The 18,454-nt window shown below is 32.3% G+C and overlaps 1 protein-coding gene across 1 annotated transcript in view; it reads left to right on the forward strand.

Annotated features, from left to right (window-relative positions):
* The first annotated feature begins 14,400 nt into the window (after nt 1–14,400).
* Nucleotides 14,401–18,454, forward strand: part of LOC129232140 (probable G-protein coupled receptor AH9.1) — an 81,360-nt gene continuing 77,306 nt past the window's right edge. The window contains exon 1 of the mRNA XM_054866381.1: nt 14,401–14,476. The gene's annotated coding sequence lies outside the window, so the exon portion shown is untranslated. The remainder of the gene's footprint in view (nt 14,477–18,454) is intronic.

Consider the following 18,454-nt stretch of genomic DNA (forward strand, 5'->3'; position numbering starts at 1 on the left):
GACATCCTCCGGACAGAGAGACTTTTAGCTTTATTATGAGTAAAGATAATATTTATACATTGCATTTGTATCAGTTAAAATTCTTTTGCTATATCAGTTAAAACGATATATGCTATTTTAGCACCCCCCCCCCCCGATGAAAGCACAAATAAAAGATTATACATCAACGAATACGGCACAATTAGCTGCTGCAAATTAGGAATTGCTTTTCTAATGCAAAAGAAGTGAGTTAAGTAGGAAAAGATTTCCGACAAAAAACATTTGTTTTTGGTCGGAATTTAGCAACATAAAATTTAGCAACACACAAAAAACATTATTTTTTTGTGTGTTGCTAAATTTTTGTTAAATACTTTTATTTATACATTTTTATGTAGCAATGTTATTGAAAGTTATTAGTGACATTTATCTAAAGGTAATTCAACAAGATACTGTAATTTTGAATTAAAAAAAAACATTATCTGCTTTGAACTTTCAATAAAGCTAAAATTTGCTTGAATCCTAGCACCGTTTGTATGGCAAAAAATATTTATAATGTGCACCGTTTTTTTTCTTTCATAGGTTTGTACACCGTGCTGTTGAACCGTGCTAAACACTTTAAAGCACAAAGAAACAACGGTTCCTTCAAAAAACGTTTAGAAAGAATAGAAAAAAAACATTACCTTTTTTTGCAGAAATAGTTTGTTTATCTCTATCACGCTCTATTAGACAATAAGAGCACTTCCGAATAAATTTCCAACTGAAAAAGGAAATCCCATAAACATAAAATATTGCACAGATTAAATTGATGATATTACTATTATGACAGTTGATTCCTATTTCATTGAAGTTACTTCAAGCAAGAAACGGTCGGGGGAGATTTTAAGGAGGATATTGTCACTTTTGTTGCGAACAAGATTTTTCTATTGAATATTATTCTTTGGGCAATTGTCATGGTTTCAGTTCGCATTTTATTAAAGGCATCCGGTAAAAAGATAAATAATGCAATATGATTTTTAATCCTTATATAAATGTTCAAGTTTTTAAAAAAAACTATATTAATTTGAATTTTTGGCATCTTGAATTCAAATTATGTTTTTCGCAATTACGAGCGTGTGTGTGTGTATGCGCGCGTGTGTGTGTAGGCGTATGTGTGTGTGTTTATGAAGGCGCATGTGTATGTGTTTATGTAGGCGCATGTGTGTGTGTTTGTGTAGGCGCATGTGTGTGGGTGCGTGTGAGTGTGTAGGCGGTCGTGTGTGTTTATGTAGGCGCATGTGTGTGTTTGTGTAGGCGTTCGTGTGTGTGTGCGTGTGTATGTAGGCATGTGTGTTTGTGTCTGTGTGCAGGCATGAGTGTGTGTATGTGAGTGTAGGAGTGTGTGTATGTATGCGTGTGGTTGTAGGATATGGATGCAACCTGGACACGGTTTTTTCAAGAGGAGCAGCATCGTGAGGCCGGTCGACGCGACGGTGGTGCTGGCGGGAAAATAAAATCAGAGTAAGGTCAAAAACAGTCAAATGAAAACAATAAGCAATCGTGATTGCTCAAAAAAGGACGAAGATTATTTTCGACTTGAAAATTTTGAAAAAATAAATAAATAAATAAAACGTTTATGTGATTTTTTTTTCTATTTCCTGAAGAGGCAAGCTCTCTTGTGACATCGGAAGCGCTTTAATATGTCTTATGGTCATACACTCACTGGCTAATGAATTAGAAATCTTTGAGAGAAATTTCATGCCTTACTCGCACTGGGTCTCAAGGGAGTATCATGATATGATGTTCTGCTGGCATGGAAGCGTGGCCTGGTATTTCTCGAGAGTATACAAACGTCACTGAGATACCTAGATGTTATGGCAGATCAAGTGCACCCTGCAATGTTGCAACTTTATCCTGATGGCCACGGATACTTCATGATGGACGATAATGCAACTATACATCATGTCAGAAGCGCTGAAAATTGGTTCGCTGAGCATCAGTATATTATCAACACCTTCCTTGGCCACCGCATAGCTCGGATCTTAACCCCATAGAAAATATGTGGGAACTGGTTGACAGACGCATCCGACAGTACTCCCTTTATCCATCTAGTTTACAAGATTTGAAATGCTGCAGAGTCAATGCATTATATTCTCTGGATATAAATGCACTCCAGCAGTTTGTAGACTTGATGGCCAAACGAATTAAAGCAATTATCCATGCAAAAGGGGGTTCAATAAAATATTGATTGGATTTCTTATTCATTGGCCAATAAATGCAATAAAGAAAATGAAAATCAAAACATTAAACCACTCTGTTTCCGCTTAAGGTATACACAAAGCTCCACAATGTTCAATTCAATTATTTTTTCTGTGAAGGACTGACATTGTGTTAAAATCAACTTGAAGTTTTTTTTTCTCTCTCTTTTGAGACTTGAATGGAATGGCGTGAAAAATCTGGGCCGATTTCTTTTCAGGCTAAAAAAATAATCTATATTATTTTTATACCGAATTTTAAAGCTAATCTGTGATATTTTTAGGTGTCACACTAAGTTTCATAAACGTTTGAAAATGTTTGTCAGCGTTGTTCCAACGATTTTTAAACGTCTATAAAACGTTTAAAATTTTTGATCACTACCTGGGAGACAAATGTCTGTTGTGACCAAGCACCAATTTTCCAGAGAAATGCTTTGACTCTCTGTTGTGGCTGATCTTGAAAGTGCCTTTTTAAACAAATCGAACTGTTCCTGTGTTTGGTATGAAAATTTATTTGAGGCATTTGAATGCGCCTGTTTTTTTTTTCCATGATATTATTCGTTATTTCAAAATGTAGAGGAACACGGGGCAAAGTAAAATAGCGGGGCAAAGTGAAAAGGTGAAACATTTACTCTGCTTTTGGCTTCACCTGCCTGGTATTATTTTAACCATATAGTACCATAGGTTGTCAGGAAAAAAATACCGCCGAAGATTAAAGCATTTGAAAATACAGGGACTTTGAAAAAATGATACACATATTGTAATATTTGATTGTAAGTCGTAAAATTTGTTCTTATCATTAAATGATACAGTTCTTCTTACTAATATTAATTGAGACCTCCTAATCTCGAATGCAGTGTTAATTTAGTTAATATTATGCTTATTTGTATTTTAAATAAATTGTACAATTAGTCAAGTACATACGGGGCAAAGCGGATGGAGAAAAGTGTAATGGTTTGTTTCATTTTCTCACTCAATCATTTAGTGTAAATCAGTTACTTATTTTTTTTTAATTAACACATTTACTTTCCTTCATTTAGTAATTCCCCCTTTTTATTCAATCATTCACTTATTTTCTTATTCATTCATTCTTTTATCGGCTCATTTATTTTTATTTATATATTAATTGCTTTTTTCATTTAATTACTTGTTCGTTGTTTAATTTTCTTTTCATTTAATTATTAAACTTTTTATTTACTGATTCTTTTGATCAAAAATATGTTCTACGATTGAATAGAAAATATTCAATTAGAAAAACATTTTATTTTTCACTTTGCCCCATAGGGAAAAAAAGTGAAATTTTTCCACTTTTTTTGAAAGCTCAAATTTACTGCCAAAAACAAATAATACTGTTTCAACGCAAGTTTTATTGTAAAATACAATGTTGTTTCATTATGTACTGCAATTTTCAAAACAAATTTCCAATTTCTTCATTAAGAAAGAACATAGTCATATTAACCATTTCATTTTGTCCCACATCCCCCTACCTGAAAAGTCTACCACATCCTCTTTAACAAATAAAGTGATCATAAATAAACATAACTGTTGATCTATCTAGATTATTTAAGTATTTCAAATCAATTGGGTATTTACAATTTGCGTCCCCCCCCTCCCATAAATCAGGGACAAAGTGGACTACAAGAAATTCTTTAAAAACAGAACATTATCAATGCAAAGTTTTCTCAGAACACTAAAAAAAGGTCTAAGGTTACCAGTACTAATGGGCAGGGGCGGACTGGCCAATTCGGCTAGTCGGGGATCCCCGACTGTGCCAACCACCGAGTTGGCCACTTCCAGCAATTTTTTTTATTGAATTGAATACAACTAAATTCACACCTAGCATTCTTTAAAGTGTTATAATATAAAAAAAAAAGCATGTAATTTGTTTACTCTATGTGAAAATAGCGTTTGGAAACAGATTTTCTTTCCATCCTAAGCAGGGACCAAAGTAAATAGCAGAAGTTCAGAAGCAGCTTTCCTCTGTTATCAACTTTCTCTCTAGTTTTTAGAGCTTTGGGGGCCATGACTCTCACATTGAGGAAACGAAAGGAGGCCAGAGAAATTGGGGTCCGACACTGCATGAAAAAGGGCCCGGGACGAAAAAAGAGCGTTAAAAACTTATATTCGTACATCTATTAACAAAAATTAAAGGGCCCTGCACCATTAAACAAAGCGGCCCGGCCCTTCCAATGCGTGGGTCATGCTTTGGGGTGTTGATACAATGAGCAGAGGCATGCACAAGGGGGGAGGGGAGGGACACCTGTTGGTTGGGTTCCGAGCCTGAAGGGGGCTTGATATTTTTTAAATGAGAGGTGAAATAAATGTAGGGACGTAGGGGTAAACAAGATGGAGGGGGGCCCGTAAAAGTCATTTGTGACGGGCTCCAAAATGTCTGTGCACGCAGCTGGTATTTACTGATTGTGACAGATTCATTTAAATGCTGTCAGTTGGCAAGATATTTCATTGTTCTACTGTAAATTTTTGCTATACAAGTATTATCTCAGAATCGCGTACGGGAGAGCAAGTCTGGACTACGATCAGGAGCGTGCACATAAATTTTGGGGCCCCTCACAATTGGGGCACCCATGTATTTCACGCCTAGTTTAAAAAATACTGCGTCCCCTTCAGGCTCGGGCCCGGGCAAACAAATGTCCCTCCCCCCCCCCCCGAACCCTGTGCACGTCCCTGAGGGGCGGATACACAAATAATTTTTTTAAGGAGGCTAAAGAAATTGAAAAGCTCACCCTCCTTCCCACATTCAATTTCTCATAGTGAAGTTTTCATGACTTTATCTTCAAATGTGTTTGATTTTTTTTTTTACTTTTTTTTTCTTTCAGAATCCTTTAAGACCAATTAAAGAACTTTTAAGTACATAAATACTATGCACTTTTCTGTTTTGAATGTGGAAGTAAATTATCTTTAACATTTCAAGCCAATTAAACACAAAACGCTACATAATTTCGCCGAGATGCTGTATAATGAGTGGTTTTAATTAGGAACATTTTCATAATGACACATGGACAAGATTATTAACCAAACCCATACATCATTTGAGTTTTTAAAATGAATTGATATTTTTACCATAAAATATTATGTAAATAAGAAAATTATAACTTTATAAATAGGTTTTGTTGAAGAATTCAGAAGCTACTTCTTCTTTGAGAATTTCGAAGAGTTGCTGATTTGTTCTTCAAAAATTTAAACACTACATGTCGTTTCAATTAATATTATGGTTTTGCCAAGAAACTATCATGTATGATTTATTTTATTTTGCATTTTTTATAAGCTGAAAAAAAAATCTTATCTCGCAAATAGCTTCCTTGATTAAAACGACTTTTCTGGGCACATTTTCACGCATTTTTTTTTGAAAAGTCAATTACTGATTCCATCAAAAGAGAATTTATAGACGAATCACGGTGTATTACGTTCCTTTTAACTCGAAGTTAGTTAAATTGCCGCTTTGATCCCTTACTCTAGTATTACTTCTTTAGCAAACAAAAATGCATTTATTCAAATAAGATTTGTGTCTTGTGTTCTTTTTAAATAACTGCAAAACTTTTATTCATGTTATATAGAGAAATCAATTTTAAAAACAAATGATTAGTTAAATTAATTTTTCCTTTTTTTTTGGGGGGGGGGGAGTGCCCGGGCCCCTTGTCCAACCCCCTAAAAAATCCGCTACTGACTACGATAAACCGAATTTGAAACAGGACAAAATTTCGACTTAGAAGGGAGAGCTATTGAACATTGGCGGAATTAGAACCGAGTTCGGGGGGCAAGGTTTTTTTTTTTTTTTTCGTTGGAGCAACATTAGTTTTAATCAGGGCCAGATTTAGACTTAAGGGGGTCCGGGACACATTTTGAAAAAAAAATTATTTAATACTTTAAAATTTTGATTTTTTTGCGCTGATTCATCATGTGTTTAAGCAAAATCATAACATAAATATTTAAAAAAGATTTTTTATTTAAATTTTATTTGCTTTAAAAAAAAGGGTTGCTTTAAACTGCTATAACTCGAAATATTTTTGGTCCATTTTCAATTTTTTTACAAAAGATTATGCACAAATATCTAAGCTTTATTTATATTCGACGATTTAAAAAATATTAATTCAGTAAAAAATAAAAAATATTTGAAGAAAAATTCGAAGATACCTTTTTTTATATAAAAAAATCATATTTTTAGCAGGAAACTTTTTTTTCAAATTCGCCGAATAAAATTTAAAGTCTACTGTTTGAAAAAGATATGCTCCAAATTTCATTACTTTATCTTTCATTACACCAGCGATAGTCCTCAGTCTACAATTGAGGACTTTGATGCATGAAGCAGTTTACGCCCAAACTTTTTCCTTTTTTAAAATTCATTTTTACGTGTGGAGAATCTAGATGTTCCGACTGGTGCAACATCGAGACACAAATGTAAGATTAGAATTCTGCTTTGTAGTCAATTATGTGGGCTAAGTCTTTCTATCGGACAGTGATGAATATTTGTTGGTCTTACTAAAAATGAATGAGTCTGGACTTACCTGGTTTTTGCATCAATGCCCTCATTTGTGTTTTACATATTTAAATACCGAAAAATTACCAAATTCTTCGAACCTTCGCCATTTCCTTAAAGCCACTAAAGATAGCTTAAAATTTCACTGATAGAAATTTCAGTGGGACTGCTCCGTAAATCTTTTATTTGCATTATAGCCTAAAATTGATTTCAGTTTCAGGAAAAAATGCCCAGAGGGAACTGGTGTTTCCCTCAGACCAAAAAAAGGGCAGTGCGCTTTCAGATAAAAAAGTAAGTTTTAAGAGAAGTTTTGTCAAATTAAAAATTTGCTTCTTTTACTTTTTGGTATACTAGGTACATACAAAGTTCAAGTGTTTCCGATAGTAATTTTTTTTTTAAATTTGAAAAGCTTTTTGATGTTTAGTTTTAAAGGTAATGCAAAACACATTCAGATATATTCTAATAAGATCCTTGTGTGATTGAAACGAGGGAGTGACGTTTCAAGGACAGGGTTGTGTAAATCGTGATCTTTTGAAAAAAAATCGCTTTTGTGAAGTTTTGTTAAATCTTTTAAGGGGCAAGGAGGGTTGTTTAAATGTTGGGTCAAAGGTTAGCTTAATAGCGGAAGGGCACGGCGTCCTCCTAAAAAATCTTGGGCGCAAACACTCGGGAAAACTTTCCCCTTTCCTTTGAATGTTTCCATTATGTTTTTAAAATTTTAGTGTCGAAAAATTCCGAAGGGGAATCGCCGGATTCCCTGTAGTAACGAAATATAGTTTAAAATTGGGTCGAGTATACTTCAGTTTTTAAATGCTTCCAAATGAGATCACTAAGCACCTACTCTCTCAAACGTGACCAAAGATAGTTTTGCGTTTTATCATAGTCCAAATTCGAAACGTTTTCGTTGAAAGCTTCCGATGCTTCCCTGTTCGATTAATTTTACCATGGGTAGCCTAAAACTGCATTTTTAAAATTCCAATTTCGGAGAATTTTTGAGAAGAGCCCCCGACATTCTATTGTAAACATAGATGGACTAAAACAGACTTCAATTTTGAAAAAAAAAAGTTAAGAAAACAAAAATCGTGGGGGGAACCCCTTCTTTTCCCACTCCTCTCTTCTAACGTTATCGAAAATTGCGGTTTTTGACATCAGCTTTGAAAATATCGCTTTATTTTACGTTTCACAATTTTCTTTTTTTAGAACTTTAAAATAGTTGTATAGAACTATAGTTGTAGTATAATGTCTTTGCTCGACTCAGGAGAATTGAGATCTGGTACTGTTTAATTTAACATTTTTGATTTACAGAGGTGGGCCAAAATATTATTTTGCCGACTGAGCCAAAGTCAGCCAGTCCGCCCCTGCTAATGGGTGTAATGGTACGCCAATTCTGGAGTGTGTAGACTCATTGTCTGTCTTTCAGTGGCTTAAACATATTAGCACCGGGCATCTACGAAGAATTCAAAAGTACATTACAATCATTAAACTCGTATTTTTCTGTTAGAACAGTGCCAAATATAGTTTGGGTGGGGGAGGGGGTCGCCTACCTGTCAGCACTGCCATAACTTCTCTCAGATTTCCAACATTTCCCTGACACAGTGGTGGAAAAGTCATTGATTGGGGCTGGTTTCACTCGTCACAGTAACCTCTTTGACAAACATTAATTGAGCCATGCATTATTAATAGTATGCATGTATATTTTAAAACTTTACTTTTTATTTGCCAGACAAAAGCATATTCGTGGCTTAATATTCCAGCAAGATAACCATCTTTAAAATTCCCCGAAGTTTATGGTACATGCAATGAGATATTTAAAACATAAGAGAAGATTCACTGTTTCAGAGTAGTAAATCATCGAAACTAAATCCAGTTATGTGTTTGTAGTTTTAATTCTAACTTTACATGTAGTCAAGAAAAAATGTCTAATGTGATATTCTTCAGTATGCGCAAACAAAATAGATCAAGCTGCATGTGCTCAAATCCCAAGTACCACTTTAAGAATGATTATATGGTAAGCCGGAAAATTATTCGACGCACAGATTGGGACCGCAGGTCAAAAACCGGTACCGAAGACGTATGAAGAAATATGTCGAATAAAGAAATATGTCAACCTTTTTTATTAGTTTCTGTCTGCTTTCGATTATGACTGTCATTGTTCATCGAACAATTAAACAGTCATTCAGGGTACACTGTTTAAAAACACCCTGAAATTTTACCGTTAAAGTTACTGGCATCCATGCCGCCAGTAACTATTACCGTTAAATCCTATGTTACTGTAAAATTTTACGGTTTTACGGCACGAGAATTAAAAAAACTCAATATGCAAGCAGCAGGTTCCTTATCGAGACCTACGTATTGGCAGGCGGCTTTGCTGACCGCCAAACCAGTTGTGACACATCGAGTGAGGGGAAATATGGTGTTATGTGCTTCGCACTCTAAGTCACGTGGTGAATCAATTGGAGCTGCAATCTCTTTTTTTTTTTTTTTTTTTTTTAGTATAATGTACTGTAATTTTTTTCTGCACTTTAAATACTCCATTTTACAACAATATTTACCCTAAAAGTATCCTGATTTTTTAACAGTGTTTTTTTTAACCTGCCAGTTTAACTTAGAGCCACCATATTTTTTTAAATATTTTAGCATACTTTAAAAACATAAAGAGCAGAAATCATGGTTTATGACATTTTTTTTTGGGGGGGGGGGTCAAATAAATAAAAAAAAATATGAGAAAATACTTATAGTTAAAATAAATACTTACATACGTGCTTTTATTAACACTTTGAATTAAATTTTCTTTTTCGTGCAATTATCTCTCAATTATTTTTTAAATCTAAAAATATCTCTCTTTTAAAAAATTGAAACCGTTTTACAATTTAGAAGAAACATACAATCTAAAGTCATTTAAAATATATATAATAAAATTTTTCAGAAAAGGAAATTTTAAACCCGCTTTCAGTTTTTTCACGTTACTATTCTTATCTCTGAACGCCCTAGTAAGTTCAGGATAACAGTTATGAATGGGAAGACTTCTAAATGGGAAGAAAAATATCGCCCTCGTTCATTTAGCCCGAATGTCCACAAGTATGACAGTTATTCTCGGTGTTATTAAGGTTTTATGAAGCGAAAAATCAGCCTGACTTTCTTGAGGAATTGATATCAGTTTTTAAGGAGTATTCTCTGCTGTTAGCAGAAGAATTGAAATTCTTGCAGATACAGTTTTTTTGTCCAGAAGGTACTTTTAAAAAGCGAAGAAATAATTAAATAATAATGTAAAAAACGAAATTACTTTTTCTTTAAATTTGGAACGTTATGATCTTCAAGCATGGCTTGTCCTTCAATTTATTGAACATATAGTTTCATAAAATAATAGAATTTGAAATTTAAAGAATAAAAATCAACATCATTAAGGAGAAAATGTCTTTGCATATTCTCTGTATTTACCTTAATTGGTAAAACTCGGGTGGCATTATGATTTCATTTACCTTAATAAATATATTAAATACCTGTGTATTCTTTCTTTCGAAAAGTGTAAAGAATCTCATGATCAAATCAACTTTGTCTAAAATATTTTTAATCAAATTTAATGTGGAGCTTCTCATTTTCCAGAAATTTTCAAAAGCAACTATTCTGCATAGCTGATAAAATAGACGGTGCCAGCTAACAGATGTGTCCCTTTTTATGAAGGTCAGATCTCCCATCACTATTTAAAAAATAATTTCAGGTTATTGTTATGGGTGCTAATTATTCTTGCTCTGAAGCCAGATCATTTTCGTTTAGTTTTAAATTTAAGTATAATATTGACTGCAAGAAGATTATTAATTTTTCGCTATATTGACGATAGTTTGATTTTCCAAGAAAAAAAAATGGTTACCCTGCAAGCCACCAGCCTAATTTTGTCAATGAGGATAATAAGTCAACTATTTTTTTAGTTTTTTCTATTAAAATGTCGGCAAATTTTACTTGACATTTATAATAAGGGAAATGATTTTAACTTTTTTACCATTGGTATAGCGATATACATAAGCATTTTTCCCCAAAATTTATTATTGGTCAGTTAAAATCAGTTTAGTCACTTAAAATCAGTTTTTTTTTTATTATGTATTAACGGACCAACTTTTTAAAAACAAGTGTTTTAATTTGCTTGTATCTTGTTCCATAACAAGTATTACCCTGCAGTTTTTTTTTCGATAATTATTTATTTATTTAAAAAGTTTGCAAGTCTACAATTCATGTTCTTGATTTACAATATTTTTAAAGAAGATGAAGCATTTGTTAAATGGATTCAGAATTCCTTCTTTTTTTTCAAGAAGGTGGTGTCGGCTTTTTTACATGCTAGCTCTAATATACCTTAATGAAATAGTTAAGATAACATACTTTTTTTTTAAGTGAACGAATTGAAAATTTGTTTTGAAAGCTACAGTACATAAAAAATAAATAAAGTATTTTATGAAATAACTTGCACTGAAACATTATCTTTAATTTTTGATAGTAAATTTTTACCTTTAATTTGCACTTTAATTTTTTATGACACAAAATGGAAAGTAGACTTTTTCTAACATAATAGTTTTTATTTGATGACTAAACGTATGTTTGATAAAACGGATGAGTAAATAAAAGAATAAATGATGAAAATGCCGATAATGAAGCAATGCACAAAAAAATGAATAAATAATCAAAAATATGTGGGAAAAAATAAATCAGTAGTAAAATAATAAATGTATAAGAAAATCAGTGATGAAAGAAATATATAAGTGAATCATTAGGATAAGGAACATAGGTAAATTAATTATTAAAAAATGCATAATTGATTTAATAAATATTTTAATATGTAAACAAAATACAGTATTTCACTTTTTTTATCTGCTTCGCAAAGAACAAAAGTGATGAATTGCAGAAAATATTTAAAATTAAAATAAATTATTTTTTTAAATCTTGAAAACAAGAACTTCACTTAAAATAACATTTTTTGACTCTCCACAAAATGTATCAATTTTTAAAAATTCATTATATTGGCATATGCTCTCAGTTTAGAGGGGCTTTTTTCCTGACTGGAATGGACTACATGTGGAACAACATGGTTAAAATATTACCAGATGAGGAGCATTGAAAACAAAGTAAATGTTTTACCATTTAACTTTGCTCTGCTATTTCACTTTGTCTCAAATTCCCCTTCTTTTAATTTAATTTATTCATAATTTATTGTAACATTGTTTCTTGTTTTAGCTTTAGATTTCAGTAAGGGTTCTTTGATACGGTGTATAGCAATGTCAAAATTAATTCTGTCTGTTATATTTAGCAATTAATTACTTTATGTTGTCTGAAAAGCACTTTAATATGCTTTAATATACGAGTACATTATAATCTTTTTAATCTGGCCTAACAGGTACAAAAAGAAATCTGGAAAAATGAAAATCCAGATAATCAGGAAAATATGGATAAAAGACAAATCACATTCTTTGCTTTGTAACAAAATAATACAGGATTGGAATAAATTTGCGAAATATCTTTTCAAAAATCTTTATTTAAACGAAAAGTACTCATTGAAGAAATGTTTTTCTTTGAAAACCTACTAGAAATGATTTTTTCCCTAGAAAAAAGAATAAAGAAAAGTTTTATTGTGGTTCAAGTGAAAAGTCCTTGAAAAATTCTTAAAACCAAGGAAAATGATTGATTGTCTCAAAAAGCTGCTCTAAAATTGTTTAACTTTGAACAAAAGAACTTTGTAAACATAGTTACAGAATAAAAAGTTTATCTATCTTGAACACATTGCTCGGAAAAGTACTCTACATGAAGAATTTCGAGATGTCTTGGAAGGTGTTTCCTAGGCTTGACTGATGAAATGAACTGTTCAAACACAACTTTTTGTTATCGTTTTAAAAAGTCTACAAATCGTTTTGCTTAAAAAACTTCCTTTCGTGAAAATAAATTTTAAATACTTGGTATATCGGTAAAATTTTACCACCTCAGTCTTTACGGGGATTTTGCCTTCGTAAAATTATAGATTAATATTTATACATTTTTAGTTTATTTGTTCTTTTGAACTTGGTTTAGGGGTTTGAACCAAAGGGATTATCAATAAGAACAACATAGTTTATTATGTTGTCTTATTGAAAATTAAATTATGCAAGCATGTTAAAAATAATCATCAAATTAGGGAAAAAGTTAGAAGAATAGACCTATTGTTCAAATTACGTTGACTTCTTACATTTTTCATTAGCTATTTATTGAGATAAAAACTACTTTTTTAAAAACTTTATCTGATTCAGTCATACGTTCAGTAGTACATAATGGGGTAGTTTCCAAAATTTTAAAAGTAATTTTTTTCTCAAAGAATATGTAGAGGGTATACATAGGATCTGACCATTTTTTAAATAATTTGTTTAAGTTTAGTGTTTAAAAAAATAACTTAATCGGTGCGCTTTCATTGTTTAAGCTTCTGCCGATTATATTACAAATGATGAAATGCCATTCAGTGTTGCCATTCATGGAACAAAGTATTTAATTCGCATCTTTACTCGCTTGTATTGGCAGCGATATGGTTGATAACAAGCGTAGAGCGCAATTCTAGTTTGCTTCCTGATTATCATAACGTGGAAACGCGATAGAACGATGCACCAAAGAGCATCATTTGTGACGTCATCAAGACCACGTCTTGTTTGAAAAATAGGACATTTAAAAAAATTAATTTAAAAAAATAACTGTCGGGAAAATAAAAGTATTTTCTGGATCCATGGTTTTTTTTTTTTTTTTTGCCTATTGTATCAATTTCTGTGACAAAAAGTACTACTTTTGACTGAAGAAAACAACCTCATTGTGAATGTGTGTTTAAATGTTAGGGAACAAAATTCCGTTGTACATGTGTCGCAAAATTTGTATTTTTTGCAAAATAAGGCATGATTGCAAAATCAAAAGAACTGCTGTATCACCTAAAAGCATTGATACGTCTCATTGTCAGTGTATTTTAGTAATACAATTTTAATTTGGACTAACTGATCCATATACTAGGCAAATAAATAAAAATATCTCTTGGTAAAATTTATTTCAGTAGATACGGAAAAGAGTGGTTCTTGATATAAGAGCAAACTTGCCGAAGTATTAATACCAAGCAGTACACAGTGATATCATTGGGATGTACTGTGAAGCGTGTCAGCATCATTAACATATAATGAAAATAAAGGCGTAGTCCCGATCCAGAATAATACTGTGTATTTTTTAGTAATTCTTGTAATAATTTGTTTTATATTTTAAACAAATACGTGTCACATATCCTTTTTTTATTAGTTCACTAAAATTAAAAAACACTAAGAGTACCAAATCGAACATTGACATTTTGTTCTTTGTTTTTGTTATTTTTTCTTTCGGTAAAAAGTTATTTCTTTTACACTCATTTCTTCTACCAAAATCTCAAAATAAAGAATGAAATACTGTATTGAATCTGATATCAAATATTAAATACAAAAACGAATTCAATGTACCATATAGATTATTTTCACCATTATTTTTCTTTTTTTCCCGAAAAATGTCTCCGTGATCGTCATTTCTTTGACAAAAATCTAACGCACAATAGATCCGTACTTCCTAGCCAGTTATCGGATGCCACCGAACAGAGTTATCTCCCTTGCGCAAGCGCAAAAAGAAGCTCAAGAGCAGAGGATGTTGATTTGATCCCTTCCAGTTACCGCCAAAGATCCGAAGGAGGCGGATAAACGCGAATTTCTGCCGGTGACATGTGATAGAGTTACTGACGCTTCATATAGCAGGAGTTCAGCGAACTGTAAGTATTTGCTGTTTTAATATCTGGTAAAAGTTTATAATTTTACTTAAGAGTTTAAATGCTTTAATTATTTTTCTGCTTATTGATTGTTTAGGAATATCATTATTAGAAAAACGAATGTTTGTACCCCCGTGACAACACAAACAATTTTATAGTTATAACTATAAAATTTTAACTATCGTTTTTTTTAATGTCCTCTTTGTTTTTCACACCTTGTTGTGTCTGTGCTACCTGTTAAAATCCTCTATATATTATTAAATTTATTTATATTTGAACAGGCATGACATAAAGTATGACGTTTCCTTGGTTAACGTTATCTGACATTAAAAAGAGAATACAAAATATATTTTAAAATACTTTTTCAAGATTTGTTAGAACATCATCAAAATCAAACACATTTAATGTTTTTACAGCTTTTTGGGTAAACTATTGTTGATAAACTAATGATTAAAAAAAAGTGAACCTTATATTTTACTTGCTAGTTTTTTAATGAAATTAAATTTAAAAACGGGTAGACTGATTAGAGGACACGCCAAATAAATGACAGCTGTTATTAAAAACACAGTTTTAAAAGTGTATTTCTTAGTTGAATTAGCAGCTTTCTTCTATACAATTCAAAAAAAAAAAAAAAAACGAGTAAATGACGTGTTTATCCACTAGATAATTAAATATAGATATTTTATATAGAGAGAGATGAAATAAAACCAATTGTTCATTTTGTTTTATTCTTACCAATGGTTCAAATATTATTTTCTATAAGTTTCTGTAAATAATCTATCTGACACGATCCATAAAAGCAACGTGGGCTTTTATGGATCAACGGATATCAATTTACCGATCGTATACAAACAGCTATTTAAAGGCAGTCTTTTCACCAGAGTAAAAGCGCTCAACATACAATAGTAAAGCCGTTAGTGGCAGAAATGCCAGAACCTTGAATTTTCAAATGAGATCTTTAGTTCTTAGGAGTTTTTGGACTTTTTTGATGAAAACGATAAATTTGTACAATCTATTGACGAAAAACATAATTTTTAAAACTAGAATAAAATGTTATCCCAAGCAGTCTAGAACTGAGTTTTATTTCATGACAAGATGTGACTAAATAAAACGATTGCGTATCTTCTTTACTAATAATAAAGCTGAAAGTCTCTCTGTCCGGAGGATGTCTGGATGTCTGTAGGATGTCTGTGACGCGCATAGCGCCTAAACCGTTCGGCCGATTTTCATGAAATTTGGCACAAAGTTAGTATGTAGCATGGGGGTGTGCACCTCGAAGCGATTTTTTGAAAATTCGATGTGGTTCTTTTTCTATTCCAATTTTAAGAAAAAAAATATCATAAGACGGACGAGTAAATTGCGAAATTATCGTAACGTGGAACCGTAACATGGGCACAAGCCAATTGGCGAGATACGAAATTATCATAACGTGGAACCATTATATGGGTACAAGCCATCTGGCGACAAAATTCACCATACATTATTTGTAAATATACAGGCGAACCAAAAGACCTTTTGATTTTTCTATTACGGGCAAAGCCGTGCGGGTATCACTAGTTACTAATAATAAAGCAGAAAGTCTCTCTGTCCGGAGGATGTCTGGATGTCTGTAGGATGTCTGTGACGCGCATAGCGCCTAGACCGTTCTGCCGATTTTCATGAAATTTAGCACAAAGTTAGTATGTAGCATGGGGGTGTGCACCTCGAAGCGATTTTTCGAAAATTCGATGTGGTTCTTTTTTTATTCCAATTTTAAGAAAAAAAACTATCATAAATTACGAAATTATCATAACGTGGAACCGTAACATGGGCACAAGCCAATTGGCGAGATACGAAATTATCATAACGTGGAACTGTAACGTCGGTACAAGCCAATTGGCGAGAAAATTCTCCATACATTATTTGTAAATATACAAGCGAACCAAAAGACCTTTAATTTTTCTATTACGGGCGAAGCCGTGCGGGTGCCACTAGTTACTAATAATAAAGCTGAAAGTCTCTCTGTCTGGATATCTCTCTGACCGGATCTCTCTCTGTCTGTAAGGATTTCTCTCTGTCCGAAAGGATCTCTGTGACACGCATAGCGCCCAGGCCAATCGGCCGAGTTTCATGAAATTTGGCACAGAATTAGTTTGTAGCATGGGGGTGTGCACCTTGGAGCGACTTTTCGAAAATTCGATTTTGTTCTTTTTCTATTCCTATTTTAAAGAACATTTTACCGAGCAAAATTATCATAAAATGGACGAGTAAATTACGAAAGTATCGTAACGTGGAACCGTAACATGGCAAGCCGATTGACGAGAAATGCATCATCCATTATTTGTAAATATGCAGACGAACTGAATGACTTTTTAATTTTCTACTACGGGCAAGGCCGTGCGGGTGCCACCAGTTAAGAATAAACAAAAACAAGAAAAAGAAAATCTACCACGCTCTTGCCTTGGATGTCAGTTTCTTTGTACCAATTGCTTAATTGTACCAAAACTTTTGCATTATTTGTTGCAGACTTTTTTATACCCTTTTTTAAAGAAATCGTTGCAAAGGTAGAATTACTGATGGATCAATTTGTATATATTTCCATATTTTCTAACTTAATCACTAATAAAATTAATTAGCAATTGCAACATTTTTCTTAAAGAATCTTTCATATAATCGTGGGAATTTTATGAGCCCGTGATTGCGTTTTGCGAAAAATCCCAAAGACTGACCCTATTAGTAAAAACTTCTAATCTTATATCAATTTTTGCAATACGCCGTATCACTTTTTTAAACGTTTCAAAGTAATTTTTAAAACAATTGTGGAGTATTACACACTGAATGAGAAAATGTAGAGCATTGAATGGTTTTAAAGGTTCAGCGCATAAGGAAAGACTAATAAAAATACTAAACTAAATCCATTAATCCGGGTTACCATGGTGAATAACGTAAATTATATGCATATTTAACCAATAAAAAAAACATAACTTATTAATGTATTTACTTATTTTAATTTTTTTATTTATTTTTATTATTATTATTTTCCCCATTGCGAAATGTCCTTAGTATATATTTCTTTAAAGCAAAAGGCATACTGACAAGTGTACGATTTGTACAAGTAAAAGCATGTACCAGACGTTCTTCCTTGGAATTTATTTTTTTTTTCTTGATAATACATTTGCTGTCATTCTAGATTACTTATTAAACTGGCTCTAATTGGTTGAATGTTATGCATTCGATTCGCTTCGTAATTGGTTAACACGATTCACATCATTATTTTTTATTCCATTGGCTATCTTGTGAAAAAATAAAGTGAATTTCATTTTCCTTTTAAAAAAATATTTAATACTACTTAATGGATTTGGGAGGGGAAGAGGTGATGGTATTAAAATTTAATATAACTTTTAATATCTTGTTATGGTCTTATTCATATATCTGTAGGATTTTTCATTTTTTAACTGACCTTTTACAATGATTGAGTTGCCAAGATTTTCAAAACTCACCTCGTCATCGTTACCATAAACCGGTCCGTTATTACATACTTGCTGTCTATGATTGCTTCATGTATTATGGGTTCTTTTGAAAAAAAAATGTGATGCGCATAGTGTTCATTTTGAATAACATTTAGCATAAACAAAAATCTGAAAAAAAAAAGAAAAAAAACTGAAGTAATGCAAAGTTATGAGTTTACTTAGTAAAAAACTTTAACTGCAAAAGCTTTAATTTGTCAGGTAAGAATGAAAGCAAAATTTTAAAGTATTTTTTGCCTATCTTTATTAATAATAAAGCTGAAAGTCTCTCTCTGTCCGGAGGATGTCTGTAGGATGTCTGTGACGCGTATAGCGAATAGACCGTTTGGCCGTTTTTCATGAAATTTGGCAAAAATAATTTGTAGCATGGGGTGTGCACCTCGAAGCGATTTTTCGAAAATTCGATGTGGTTCTTTTTCTATTTCAATTTTAAGAAAAAAACTATCATAAATTACGAAATTATCGTAACGTGGAA

This window comes from Uloborus diversus, unplaced genomic scaffold (assembly GCF_026930045.1).
Source record: "Uloborus diversus isolate 005 unplaced genomic scaffold, Udiv.v.3.1 scaffold_11, whole genome shotgun sequence".
Classification (NCBI taxonomy): domain Eukaryota; kingdom Metazoa; phylum Arthropoda; class Arachnida; order Araneae; family Uloboridae; genus Uloborus; species Uloborus diversus.